The 13,643-nt window shown below is 40.9% G+C and overlaps 1 pseudogene; it reads right to left on the reverse strand.

Annotated features, from left to right (window-relative positions):
- Window positions 1–12,271: 12,271 nt before the first annotated feature.
- On the reverse strand, window positions 12,272–12,855 carry LOC147430094 (uncharacterized; annotated as a pseudogene).
- Window positions 12,856–13,643: the final 788 nt, after the last annotated feature.

Raw genomic sequence — 13,643 nt, forward strand, 5'->3', positions numbered from 1 at the left:
ATCCATGTTATTGACCAAATGTGTGTGTGTGTGTGTGTGTGTGTGTGTGTGTGTGTGTGTGTGAGAGAGAGAGAGAGAGAGAGAGAGAGAGAGAGATTTCACCGTTGAGTTCACCCACCCTTCAAATTTTCAAGATATTATTTTTTGGCATTAATGTACTTTTAAAAGGGTAGCTAGAGTTTTTCACCAATAGAAAATGGATTAAATGCCCGATAAAGACCAACCCTCATTGCCCCATTTGATGGACCTTTTACCAATTCTTGGATATTTGGTTCTTTTGAGAGTTAAACTGTGGGCCATCTTAAAATCTATAAATTCTTTAAATTTTGGTAGACAAGGGTACCAATCAAAAATCAACTATAGAGAGAGAGAGAGAGAGAGAGAGGGAAATCTTTTATGGCCCAAGAAATGACGCAGAAGGAGAGAGAAAGAGAGAAAAAAATGTTCATGGATGTAGGAACAATCTAAATAGACATTAAAAGTTACAAGACAAGCCTTCAACAAAAGTGAATATCTATGGGGAGAGAGAGAGAGAGAGAGAGAGAGAGAGAGAGGGAGAGGGAATTATTTAATACCATCGGTACAATCCTAAAAGATATATTTGACAATAGCTCACACACACACACACATGCATACACACACATACGTCTTGATAAAAGGAGAATTTGAAATGTTATAGGAAAATCCAATGAGATCTCAAAGATCTATCTAATGGTAGAGAGAGAGAGAGAGAGAGAGAGAGAGAGAGAGAGAGAGAGAGAGAGAGAGAGAGACCAATCATAGCCATCTATACTTTTTTTTTTTTTTTTAATGAGAAAAAAAGGAGTTGGGATCATCACTTCAACTAGAGGGTTGGGGTGGGGGGGGGGGGGGGGGGGCGGGGGCGGATGGGAGAGCATAAAACTTTTGAATGTCATAGTTACTGTAGGCTATTGGAACATTAGCAAGATGTCTCAAGACCTACGTGACAAATCTTCGCTTCATATATAGACACACAATACACCCCCATATATATGTGTTTGTGTGTTTATGTATTTATATATACACACACGCATAATACATAAATAAATAAATATATGTATATCTATATATCATTGTGTGTGTGTGTATATATATATGTGTGTGTGTGTGTGTATGTATATGTGTGTGTGTGTATATATATATATATATACACACATACAATGATATATATATATATATATATATAGAGAGAGAGAGAGAGAGAGAGAGAGAGAGAGAGAGAGAGAGACTTTTTCTATGATTTCATAATATGCTATAAGTTATTTATGGACATGAAAAGTTTTCTAAACTCTTAAATTCTCCACACGTAATCGCCCCCTCTACCCTTGCATACTGTTGACGAGAGAAGATGCTTGCAGCCTAGTGTATCAACAAATAGCAATGGCCCCATGTGTGTCTCCCTTGACTAGGCAATGTGCCCCACCCCTCCCTCTCTTTCCCTTCTTCCCTCAAGCCCTTGAGAACCTTTTGGCACCTTCCCTTTTGTAGCCGAAATGGACTTTTTTTTTTTTTGAGAATTACCTACAACTTTGAAATTACAACACGCACACACCCAACCCCCGTAGGTGGAGGCAACCCGACTCTTAAGGCGAGTCTTCCCGGCCGGGTAAGGAGGCCATCCCATCATATGGACTTTATTTTGTTGATGTATCTACAATGCACATCTCCTTTCCATTAAGATGCACACCAGAAGTACTAATAATCTCTAAAATTTACAATTTTCATTACACGGTTTGACACCGGTTAATCTAAACTCTCAACCCCTAAGCTTAGGCAAACCTTCCACATGAAGGGGATCGGGGAGCACCTCAGACGGAGAGTGAGCGAGAGAAGGAGACACACGCACACAGATGTGGGTGGGGAGACTCAAAGAGTGGCAGCTCCCCCTATACAGTATACTCACTATAAGTATAGGGTAACAGTGGACGGGCGCCCATGACCTGGGCGACCGGTCAAGGCACATAGGCCTTAACCCCAACAACCTCCCACTTAAAGGCCAATGTGCCTTTAAGCAAGATCTACTAGTGTACAACTAATAGAAGGTGAGATATTCTCTCAACCTATGCCCACTGACTCTCGATGAGCTAGTGCATCCGGCTCTACTGATAGACAAACATCCCGCTCTGCGGAAGCCACACAGAGCTAGCTCCAAGCTCTGCAAAGACTCTACAAGAGATCATGCACTCTTGCAAGTATCGGTCCAATACCTGCAAACCTCCCCTATGCTCTATGTCGAGATCAATCATCGAACAACTAATCAACCCTGCTGCAAATGCTCCCACTGCAGCTGCTATGTCGGGCCTCGAGATCAACATCTCGTACATGAGGACACCGAACATTGATGCAACCCTAGCAACCTCTGCCACCTCCAACTCAGAACTCAACTCATGGCAATCCTGTCCCATATCATAGAGACCATGGCACTCTGACTCCGAGCTCTGGAGTGACTCCTCGTGCCCACCACATATCACATGTGTACCAAGAGTATCCATCTGTCCTGAATCTGCATCAAGCTATGGCATAAGCATATCAAGAAATGACTCCACAATAGCCGACATCTCAGCATCCATGTGAGTCATCTCTGTCATCACCTCTGATGACTCATCTTGCTGTGACTCACTAGAGCTGTCCCGCACTACCTGTGTATCCGTAGACGCAACCTGCACAACAAGGTCACTGCTCTGCACTCCATGCAAAGCATCCTACAACCCACAAGCAAAAGAGACTCGCCTGCTCTCTCGCTCTCTACCTGGCTGCATGATCACAGAGACAACACTGTCTCTCCCGTGATCCACATGCAATGGGTAACCTGTACCACTCCTGGCACCTCTCGCAATCACTAGCGAACCCAAATGCATCACAAAATCTCGCTCTCGTAGCGAAATCTGACATCCACTATCCCGTAACTGTCTGACTGAGATCAAATCCCGTCTCAGATCTGGCACATAACGCACATGACGCAGGGTAAATCTCATACCATTGGGCAAGGACAAACATACGTCTCCTGCACCCTCAATGTCATACACAACACCATCAGCCATGTGCACACAACCAAGTCTCCCACTAGAAAACGTGCTAAACCACTCACGATGCGACGTGACATGGAAAGTAGCATCTGAATCTAGTAACCAATGTGAAGACAATGTGCAATCCGTAGACATAAGATCGTCTGAAGACAAGCTAGATGTAAATGTGACATCGCCGTCACAAGCATTTTCAGTAACCACCGTACTGATCTCACTAGCATCTGTCATGCCCAAATTTGCATCACACATCTGTCGCCTCCGTTGTCTCAAACGCCTGAAACATCGGCGCCTAATGTGCCCTCTATGTCCACAATGCCAACATGTCAAGTCTCTATGCCATCGAGACTTGGGTGTGGGACCAATCTCTCCCATGGACATAGAAGTGGGACTAGACTTCCCTGTAGACATGGATGTCACGTACATAGCATGTAAACTCTGCCATAAAGCATGAGTTGTAGTCTCCCTCGAGACCTGCCACTAAACAGACTCAACCAGATGCAAGTGAATCGTAGACATTGCTAACTCATCAAGATCCTGCCAATCATCATCACGCATAGACTTGGGCTTCACTGATCAACCACGCAAGGGTTTATCCTGCCCCAAATCCACCAATGCAACAAGCATATGCTCCTTCCAAGCAACAAAATCTGCACCATCAAACTGTGTCAGACCATAACGTTGGAAGTCAAATGAAAAATCATCCATAATGCTCGCAAAAGAGCAACCAACAATGAGTAGCAAATGTCAACCAAATCAGCCCTAAACTGGCTCGAATCACAAATATCTGCTCTACCTGTGACTGTCAAAAAACATGCTCGAGGCATACATTTCCGGGCTCAAAATGCAATCACATTAGTCTCCCTGAGCATCAAACCACATAAGGCATACATCGTATCCTCCCACCTGTGAGGAAACTTGCAGCAAATATCACTCTCACATTTGAGAGCAAACCATGTGTGGAATCCTCGACACACAATAAACAACTGCTGCTGCAAAAAATTCAGCGTTCATAATTTTAAAATTATGATATGACGAACGCGTCCGGAGCGTGCCAAAACCCCAAGGTAGACTCTTGGATCACATGTATTCGAGTTCGGGTGTGAAAGCTATGCCAAAAAACCTCCGTTTCGGTCCAAAAACGCAACATAAACTGCTAAAAGAGGGCTGAAAATGCAGCTCCTCAACCGTAGCTCGAATGAAGTTTCTGATAGCTCGAATGGTTTTGAAAGGGGGATAAAACGCTCTCGGAAATCTGCATTTGCCAATGCCGAAGTCGAAACCCTGTTTGCACTCTTGAAAGTACGCGCGCGCGGAAGCGATTTCGGGAATGAAACTGGCTCTTCGCTGTTGTCGTGACTGTGCACACACGCGCTCCCTCCGCACCTACACTCTGATACCAATTGAAGGGGATCGGGGAGCACCTCAGACGGAGAGTGAGCGAGAGAAGGAGACACACGACACACAGATATGGGTGGGAAGACTCAAAGAGTGGCAGCTCCCCCTATACAATATACTCACTATAAGTATAGGGTAACAGTGGGCGGGCGCCCATGACCTGGGCAACCGGTCAAGGCACATAGGCCTTAACCCCAACACCACAAACACTGCTTGCAGGAATCCGTCATGTTGCATAGCTTAAATAAGACACACACGTGGACGTGTGCACACACGATTTTTCACATCATCAAAATGAATAATCGAGTGACAAATACTATCAAATGAGTTTTGAGAGGGAGAGAGATGACAGGGAGAAAGAGAGAGAGGAGGAAGAAGAAGAATGAGAAGACAAGAAACCTAAAAAAATATATCCAAAGAGTCTTGATTCTTGAACGCAAGTGCTTACATACTCGCACACTTTCTCAAGAAGGGAGCGGGGGTGGAATTTTTAATATCATAGAAACAATCACAATGACCTCAAAATTCGAGAGAGAGAGAGAGAGAGAGAGAGAGAGAGAGAGAGAGAGAGAGTATAATTGTCCTTAAACGTTATGTATGTACACATTTATATATATGTGTGTGTGCGTGTGTGTGTGTCTGTGTGTGTAAGTAAGTGAGTAAGTATGTATACATACACACACACACACACATATACACACACACACATATATATGTGTGTGTGTGTATATATATATATATATACATACAAATAGAGAGAGAGAGCGTGCTTAACTTATGTGATATCATTCGAATTTTATTAGATACTTCAAATCATTGAATAAGTTGAGATTTTTCTATGATGTTAGAATATTCGATAACTTCTTTATTAGAATAAAATTTTCCTAAACTTTTGACTTCTCCACACGTAACCCTCTCCTTCTACCCTTGCATAGTGTCAATCAGAGAGAAGATGCTCGCAAACCAGTGTATCAAGAAAGCGGTGGCCACATGTGTGTCTCTCTTGACTAGGCAACATGCCTCCCTCTCCCTCTCTCTCCCTCTCTCTCTCTCTCTCTCTCAAGCCCTCAAGAACCATTTGGCACCTCTCCATTTGTAGCCAAAATGGTCTTCACTTTATTTATGTATCTATAATGCACATCTCCTTTCCATTAACATGCACATCAAAAGTACTAATAATCTCATTTTTTTACTATCATTACTCGCTTTACTTCCTATTAACGTGGTTTCAGACTCGTTAATTTAGACTCTCAACGACTAAGATTAGGCAAACCTTCTCCAAACATTGGTGACAAGGTGTCATTCTGTTGCATAGCTTAAATAAGACACATACGCGCGTGCACACATAACACACACAAAATGTTTAGCATCACCAAAATACATGATTGAGTGACAAATACAATCAAATAATTTTTGTGTGTGTGTGTGTGTGTGTGTGTGTGTGTGTGTGTGAGAGAGAGAGAGAGAGAGAGAGAGAGAGAGAGAGAAAGAGAGAGAGAGAGGAGGAGGAGGAGGAGGAGGAGGAGGATAAGAAGAAGGAGGAAAGAGGCCTATATAGTTAACGAGTTTCAATTCTTGAATGCAAGTGCTTACACGATTTCATACTTTCTCAAGGAGGGAGAGGGGGTGAGATGACCTCAAAGTTTGAGAGAGAGAGAGAGAGAGAGAGTCTCATTGTCCTTAAACATTAGATCGACCTATGGGACCAAAGGCCGTGATCTAGGGTAAAATGTGAGACAATAAATTTCATGTGATCAAAAGCTAAGCTCTCACTCTCAAATTTTCAAGGGACATAATGTGTATACCAGAAGAGGCTCTCCTACTGCGTCAATGTCTGGTCTCACATTTAAGGTAGCAAGAGCTAAGCCAAATGTTTGGTATGACATAGATTGTGCATAAGGGAATAGGCTCAAGCATGTAAATAGTTGAATTACAATCTTCTCTCTCAACAAAGAACATGATTTTCTAAATTGAGGAGAGAGGGAGATAGAGATCAATGACATGCATGATTTTAGGCCATAACCGCAATTTTGCACCACCTCCTTCAATTTAACATAATGGCCAAAACTCTTCCAAAAACAAACAATTGGGTTACCTTATTTTGCTTTCATTTCTATCACATTTTAAGGTGCAAATGACATAAAAGTGTACATGAACAAATAGTGTGCACCTTTTTATACTAAGCTACTTATGCATTATTGTATTGGGTGATGGCGTAAAACAGTACTATTCTTGTGCAGAAAACATAACTAGAGAAAACTAGAGATGCAAGCAAGGCATCTAGAGAGCAACATAAATGGAAGGGTCAATCACACTCTTAATATTAAAATAATTCCAACTGATCTCTTTGAAAGTGGAAGCTTTCTTGGTACATTGGAAAGTATGAGCCATAATCTTTTTATAACTCTACTCTTAAATATGAAAAGTTTTATAATTACACAATGCTGTAGCAATTCTGGGTCTTCATCTTTAAAAGCTTGCTAGCTTACCCAGTTTGTACTTCTCGACTTGGTAGCACTTTTGTCAACCCTAAGTAGTTATGATGTGCAGTACTACTATGTCTTGCTCATAATAAAGATGCAAGGATAGAAGCAAGTAAGAGAGTGAAGCAGAGACATTGAATCCAATTTGTGCTACTATCATTGAAACCAATTCTAGAACCCACTTCACATAAAAAGAAAAAAATTATTATTACATTGACTTCTCTTAGCTTTCATTTCTTCACACCAAAAGGAGGAATCTCTCTCTCTCTCTCTCTCTCTCTCTATATATATATATATATATATATATATATATATATATATACATACACACACACACACACACACACACACACACACACACACACATCCCCACACCCCAATAGAATTAGAGCACTCCTAAGTTTGTTGAACAAGGACTAGCACCTCATGAAAAATAATGTCTATGAGAAGCTCCCAATATTGGTATAAAAAATGCTTTGCAGCATCTATTAAGAGGTCGTGTCATGCATCATTTTTAGAAATGAGATAGACTATACATGTAGGAAGAGAGTATTGATAGTGTCCCACTTGGAAGAGGAGATAGCCCTATGAGAATAGAGGCGATGTTTCCTTGGCCGCAACAACGCGCGTATCACGTACTAGTTTAGTTATAAAGGGAACAAGTGTGCTTGTGTGCATCCATCTTTTAGAGCTAGGTTTCACTATGCCTCTGTTGCACTATGTAAAACAAGTGAAAGGGTCACGGTGGCTTTCTAAAATAACAAGAAAATGATTAAATCATTAAGTTGAGTTTAGCTAGAAGTATATAAGGTAAAGCATTGTTCAAGAATATCTCTTTTCTTAAGGGACTGAGTTTCCTCCTTGCAAAGAAGCAAACCGGAAATAATAGTCGAATTTTTGAATTTTGCAAGATTTTTGAACTAAGTTCTCACATATTTTTTCCCTTTACTATGGTTTGCTCTCATATATATATATATATATATATATATGTGTGTGTGTGTGTGTGTGTGTGTGTATGTGTATGTGTATGTATATATATAGAATCTACTAGAATTATGCAATGTGAAGCTTCACTTTAGCATTCTAAAAGAATAGAATACAACTGAAGTCAAGCCCTGCAAGGATGTGAAATGAAAGGTGAAATAGAAAGATTCATTTAACACTAGGTTGGTAATGGGACACTTTTATGTCCTGTTAAGTGACCATTTTCCTTGAATTATGTCAAGAGTTTCAAAATGGATTTTGAGGTGCTATCTATCTAGAAAGTTGTCTCATGAGCTGAAAAAAACTCGACATTTTTTTGGAACATCAATTCCATCTTTAACATTGTCCTTGCACAACATTTCACAACCTAAACTGTGTGAAAAAACGGGTCCTGTTTTTGGCTTTTTTCAACTTTTTGCAACTATACCACTGTAGAATTCATGTTTGTGAGGTCTATAATGCTAGAGAACTATCTTTAGTAGTCCTCAACATGCCCTGATGCTTCTAGGGAGAAATAAATATTAAAGTTGTAAGCTATGACCAAATGCATTTTTTATTTTCTATGTCGCATATTGTAACATAAAGCTAACATTCCTTGAGTTTTGGGGCACCTAATACCCTATTTTGCATAGTACACAACGATGGTTGGTTTTTTCAATTATAGAAGAAAACAAAACATTCTAGTATATCAAGTATAGCTTTTTCAATATTGTTAGTTTCTTGTGACAACTACATGCATTTTGTAGGTAATAACCATATATAGTCATAAGGATCAAATTTGGCTAGATATTGAATAGTTTCTATGGGATTCTACAACTCATATTGTTGAACCCAGTTTTTTTAGGTTTGCTGTATTTAACACTTCATCTTTGTCCCCAAGATTCCCCTTGGTAAGAGAAGTATTATTCTTTTGACATGGTCCATGGCTCCTTATGAACATAAAGGACAATAGGGAACTAAGAAAACATGCATATATTATTTGTATTGAGCATGGCTATAGAAACTTTGATGATAGGTTTGCAGAATGGTAAAAATTCAACTTTTTTGTACCTATTTATTTTGGCAAAACAAAAAATAGTGAGTGAGAAGCAATCATATATTCTGATCACCAACCCATTGAAGTTAACTAGGGAATTTATCTCAAGTCCTACAAAAATCCCTAATCTTATTTTTCTGCAACAAAACGTAAGAAATGACTGTTTTTATGAAAATTCACTGGTCCATCAACTTTGGAGGCTTGGTGTGACCAAAAGATGAGAAATTTTACAAGTTTTTTATTTTTTCCATGTTTAGTAGGCCTTGAACTATAACCTCATGAAAGGATTTTACAAAACGAGTGGATCTACTATGGTTTTGGAGGTTTTTTTAAAAACCCTGAAAGGACACTTTTATGTCCTGTTAGGTTACCAACCTAGTGTTAAATATTATAAAATCTATACTAATACATAAAAGGAGAGAAAATTCCGGTTCCCCCCCTGACACGTGTCAACAACAGATTAATCCGACAGTGTCGCCTGCAACGTTCAGGAAACACAGTGATGTAGAGAGAGAGAGAGAGAGAGAGAGAGAGAGAGGCGGCAAAGCCACCGGCTATACTAGTAGAAATAACATTTAAGGTAAGTCCACCGTCTCAATGAAAACAATGAAAGTATGCCTACCCCAACTCAACACTAGGGCTTCTTTTAGAAAGCCAAAAAATGTAATCCCACTATGGAACGAAAAGAGAGGATTTAAAAGTGACCCCACTAAAATTAAATGAAAATAGATTGTGCAAGCTTATCTAGAACGCACATTGAATTTTGAGTAATTAGTGTTCTTATAAGTTTTTTAATCCTTGATTCAAGCTTACTCTACTAAAAATGGCTCTATCTACATTTTTCCAGTGCTAATCTTCTAAGATCCCCTTGAGGACTCTCACCTTGACGGCGTTCCCATGCACACATACCCAACTTGCCCTATCATCGCATAGTCCTCCCCCGTTGCCTTCCCTTGCTACACACGCTTCTCCCCCCTTGCACCTTCTCTTTGCTGCTTGAAAGGAGTCCAATCCCCCCCTTGCTTTGCATGCTCCTCTCCGCCTTCGCCTTCACTTGCTGCAAGCTCGAAAGGAGCTCAATTCCCTTTGCCTCGCCATCTTTGTCGCCTCTCCCAGCTCTGCACCCAGATAGTTCCATGCCTATGTAAGAGAGAGAGAGAGAGAGAGAGAGAGAGAGAGAGGTACCCGGAGTGGCATGTCCTCTGTGGTGTCTTGCTCCTCCCATCTATCTTCCTGTCTCCAAGTCTCTCTCTTCCAAGCACGTCAGTGACGCCACTTTCTTCTTGTCGGTTCTTTCCCTGTAGCACCATTTGATTGAGCATGCAATCATCGTAGCACATCGCATCTCCTCAAAGCGAACCGCGTGTGTGAGACACATGCACGTGCGCACGTGCGCACGTGCACACACATAGAGACAGAGAGAATCCGCCGTCTCCCCACCACGTTTCTATGCGTCCCTGCTCCCCCACCCTATCTTGACTTACGACCTTCGACCAGGAGCCTACATAGATGTTCATCTTTAAAAATTGCCAAAACCCTCCAATATTTTGTCGTAAATTCCCAAAAAACCCTTCAAGTTTTTGAAAATTCCCAAAGTACCCTAGTTGTGATAGTAAATCTCTTCAAAAATAATTATTTTTGTAGCTTTTCATAAGAAGGCTGATTGTATATCATACGAGATGCAACAACTAGAATCTGAGTTGGTTAATTGTAAGCTGTGGAGGTAATTAGCTTCTACTTAAGAAAAACAAGAAGAGAGTTTTAATGTCGCAGGAAACTAATCCCAAGAGACCTTAATAAACATCTGGAGGTACTACACGTGGAAAGCAAGAAGTTTTTTTTAATAGAAAATCAAGAAAAGAGTATTAACGTCGCAGGAAACTAATCCCAAGAGACCTTAATTAACATCTGAAGGTACTACACGTGGAAAGCAAGAAGTTTTTTTTTTTTCCTTGGCCTTACCTTTTCCTCTTGAGCCCCAAGCCAAGAGAGCTTCGAGACACTTTGGCTAGGTCAATTCCACACTAAACGCATTAATTTCATGGATTCGATTCCAAAAAGAATCTTCTAAGTTGAAGGAAAACCCATTGGGGTGGATTCTTGCTAATGTACTCGGCAACACCGCAACCCTCTGTAGCGCCGCACAAATCCCTCCCCCCCGATGTGATCCATCTCCACCATCGCTCCCACTTCATGCTCTGGCTGAGTTGATGCGCAGGTCTCGAAGCTCCATCCCACACATGGCACAGTGGAAGGTAACACTTCAAATAAGGCTTTGCACGGATTACTTCTTCTCGTCATCATGTACTATCCACAGTCCTGAGGGCTCCCCATCATCGTCACTAATGCGCATCTCTCTCTCTCTCTCTCTCTCTCTCTCTCTCTCTCTCTCTCTCCATTGTTGTCAGATAGAACTCTCTCTCTTTCTCGCCCATGCAAGCGGTACAACCATCCCTCCCTCTCTCTCTCTCTCTCTCTCTCTCTCTCTCTCTCTCTCTCTCTCTCTCTCTCTCTCTCTCTGTGGCCTATTGTGCAGCATAACACTGTCCCCCCAAACAAAATTCTCGCGTCATTTGGCATTGCGAGGCAAGAGGACGGAGAGCACACAATTGTCTGGTGTGTGTGCCTTTTGTGATGCAAACAATCGCCTGGTATCCCCTCTGCCTGCTCACCTACAACAACCCTTAAAAGCAAAATAACCCCCTCCTCCTCTTGCTCTACCTCCCTCGCGCTTCTCTTCTACACGCCACTGAACTGCCCTCTACATTCCCCTATTGCACCTGCCTATCGTCGCTACAAGCCCATCATCCATGGTGTTGCATCTTAAGCATCCACATCCCTCTTTACTGCCCAAAACCACCTGCTGCTCGTCTACGTTCCACGCCTCCACCCTACTAACTAGTCTTGCTTGGTGGGCCTTGCTACGTAACATCTATAGAATACAGTAGCACATATGGAAATTGACATTTAACATCTAAAGGAAAAAAGATGTTGTGTTAGCAGACAAAAAAAATCAGATTTCATTGAGACGTGCACGAAAGCGACAAGGATAATTTAGATCTTTCTTTTTTGTTTCAAGAACATTTATTTTTTGCGATGAGGGGGATGAGCTTGTAGAATATTATATCCAAATGAACTTGTACTACTATGTGTATTGATGAATGTTTTTTCTAATGTACGTGCTACATGTAAATTCTTGGAGACGGAAAGTATGTCAAAAATGAAGTTTTCTTCGAATGGTTGGTAGCGATTAACGTCGGATCGCATTTTTGAAGGTGGTTGTCGAATGTGCTCTGCCTTTCGTCTTTCAAAATTGTTTGTGACACCTATGTACTTTCATCCGTTTTGGCAACATGTGATGGAGTAGACGGTGTATTCAATGTCCGTTGTTTTTTGCTCGTTTGATTGTCCTGGTCGAGAAGCAGAACTTGAGGCTTGTTGTCCTGTTCTGCACAACAAAATCAAGAAAGAAAGAAACAGGATTAATGCAAGTTTGCATGCTGAAGCTTGAGAATATTAGACTATATAATTGAGTGGGGTATTTCTTGAATTTTTTTTCATGGTGGTGTCACCTGTGGGTGGGTTGTCGATGTTGATGAAAGCGTATGGATAGTCACTTCCAAAGCGTGCTTTGTAAACATCCTTGTTGTGTTGCCACGTCAGCTTGTTCTGTAATTGATGGTGGCTCGTCGTTGCACTGTTTCTTAAAGCCTATGAAGATTTCACTTGCGTCATTGTTCTTTGTATCTAAGAGGTCCTCGAGCGCGACATCGTAGCCATAGTGCAACATCTCAAGAATGTAGGGCTTTATTGGTGTCTTCAATTGAAGCAGACGATTACCATCCTCGACTGTCATGAGATCCTCGGGCACGTCAATCTCTATAGATATTTTGCAAATGATCTCTTTCATTAGACCTAGAAAAAAAAGGAGTATTAGAAGGGACAAACAAATTTGTATTTCTTGTAAAAAAGCATGTTTTTTTAATGTTTAAAGCAATGAGAGGAAGGAAAAAAAAGTGAAAATTGCATGCGTGTAGAGCTAACCTGTTGCTCTTTTAATACCCATGCTCTTGTTTTGTTCGAGCTGCTTCACGGATCTGTCTATTAACAATCGTAGTTCAGCATAGTTTGCAAAACCGTTGACGTAAGTGTCCGGCCGGCAACCTGCCAGGTTAAGCAGATGCATTTCTCTCTCTGTTGGATACTAACGTGGTTCGATTTGGGGTTTTTTCTTTGAGGCAATGTTTTGCTTGAAAATGGTAACGAGTCTCTGCAAGGTTATACAAATGAGATCAGTATTTTGTGTGCATTGCAGGATCATAATGTGATATGGTTTATAGAGCAGTATACCTTTGAATTGCTCATTTTATTCTCTTCGTTATTTATGTTGCCTGCAATGGTGACATGGTTAGAGTTCATACTGGAAAAACCAATTGCAGAATTGTGCAGAAGTGATGAGAAATTGTTCATAAGAATCGAGACAAAAGTAGAGCGCAAGATAACGCTACAAAGAGTGCAGTGCAAGTTAATGACAGTTTCGAAAGATCAAAATGGAAGAACTCTTGAGACATCAGTTATATGTTTATAGATTATTTTTTGCATAGATGCTCGAAACCAAAGGCATATGAAAATTTTATGAACTATTAGAGTACATGATTTACTAGCCACCAAAACATTTTTAATGAGTTTCGTGTATAA

Source organism: Adiantum capillus-veneris, chromosome 22 (genome assembly GCF_014529385.1).
Source record: "Adiantum capillus-veneris isolate H3 chromosome 22, ASM1452938v2, whole genome shotgun sequence".
Taxonomy (NCBI): Eukaryota; Viridiplantae; Streptophyta; class Polypodiopsida; order Polypodiales; family Pteridaceae; genus Adiantum; species Adiantum capillus-veneris.